We start from the raw sequence: 1755 nt of genomic DNA on the forward strand, positions 1-1755 counted from the left end.
GTGGGACCTCATCGAGAAATTTGTCGATTTGTTGGAACCACTACAGCGAGGTACCTCCGTCGCAATTCGGAGCAAGGCACCGACGTCCAATGAGGGCATAGTAATTATTAAGGGTCTGATGAGGCACCTAGACCTTATTAGAGCGGGAGTTACGGAGTCTTCCACCATTCATAGTGAAAACGTTATTTCTGCCAGGCAACGTAATGCCTTGTCTAAGGTTTGTGCCGCTATGCGGGCGAAGTTGGAGAAATATGTCTCCGTACTTACGCGAAATGAGGCGTTCACTATTGCCTCTCTACTGGACCCATCCATGAAGCTTCGCTTGATAGATCCGCATGTGAAGAGTGACGTACTGTCTACTGTTCGCAGTATCCTACAATCCCGTGCGGTATCCATGAATGATGGGTGCGGTTCCACCGAACGATCCGCTATAGCAGCCAGTGGTGACTTCATACAAATGGAACTGGAAGAGATTCTCGATTCCTCTGAACTACCACAGCGAGTTGATCCTATTGAGGAGCTTGACGTGTATGCGACAGCACCCCCAGCTTTTCGCACACACGTGTTGCATTGGTGGAAGACGACAGGTAATATTTGAATTTCATTTTTCATACTCTTAAATTCGTACATGACTAACATTTCTCCCATTACAGGCCAGATTTCTTACCCATCGTTAGCAGCGGTTGCGAAGGAGTTCCTAGCTGTGCAAGCGATGAGTGCGGCATGTGAGCGCCTATTCTCGGAAGGCCGCCGTGTAATCAACTACAAGCGATCGTGACTCACCGCAGAGAGTGTGGAAGTCCTAATGATGCTGAAGTCCTGGTACAGCAACGAAGATTTGTGAGCGGAAGATGACGAGGATCGTGACGAAGATGACGGACCAGTCAACATTCGTGTCGACGCATCGTAGATCACCAAGGTCTGTGCGTCTTACTTAGAGATTCAAGCGCATGCCTTTTACTTCAGATTCGTGACTTTACTCTTTCATTTAAATTCTTGACTTTATTCTGGACTCATTTGATATCTTTATTGTGTAGATACGCAAACATAGACGACATCCAGTGGGGCTTGTTGCTGAAGGTGCTGAGGAGTATGAAGATTTGCTAAAAGAACCCGTTGCTGTTGATGCTGTTGAGGTGTCGTGGGCAAGCCTCCTTAATGTCAGAGTATTCAATGTTGAGGCTGTCAATATCATTATACAGAGGGTACAAGGGAACTGATCAACGATCTATCAAGAAGTTATATTCTCTGTTTCTGCTTCTTGGATATCTTGATTTCTCCTCTTGTTGACAAGGGTTTGGTAGAGGAAAGATTGTCTATCTACCACTCTGACATTACCTTTTATTGAAAAATCACATCCTCAAATCTTTGCATGTTAGAGTTATGCCCCTGTTGATTTTCAAGGTAAGCCCCTTTTCCTATTCATATTTTTCTTAAAACCCCTTTTTTTTTGCGGAGGTTGCTCAAATTACTTGTTAAGTCATAGAAGGAGAACAGTTGATTGATTGTTTCCAGGAAGAAGCTCCCCCTATTTCTTGATAAAATTTTCATCCATTATTTTTCCTCCGAATTTTTAACTTATTTCGATCAAGGATCCTTGAGCCTGCATGCATCTGGGTATTAATAATGTAAGGGATTTACAGGGAAAAGAATGGGCATACATGTTCCTCGGAGTCGACGACTCGATGATTGTCATAAAAAAAAATATAATCTTGGTTTCATTTCGATTTTTTCATTACTATTTATAATTTATTT

At 43.1% G+C, this 1755-nt stretch overlaps 1 long non-coding RNA gene across 1 annotated transcript; it reads left to right on the forward strand.

Annotated features, from left to right (window-relative positions):
• Positions 1-457: 457 nt before the first annotated feature.
• Positions 458-1371, forward strand: LOC144714001 (uncharacterized). Its single transcript, XR_013584205.1, has 3 exons — positions 458-587; positions 654-919; positions 1038-1371. It is a non-coding gene; the product is annotated as an uncharacterized LOC144714001 (long non-coding RNA).
• Positions 1372-1755: the final 384 nt, after the last annotated feature.

Source organism: Wolffia australiana, chromosome 16 (genome assembly GCF_029677425.1).
Source record: "Wolffia australiana isolate 7733 chromosome 16, ASM2967742v1".
NCBI classification, from domain to species: Eukaryota; Viridiplantae; Streptophyta; class Magnoliopsida; order Alismatales; family Araceae; genus Wolffia; species Wolffia australiana.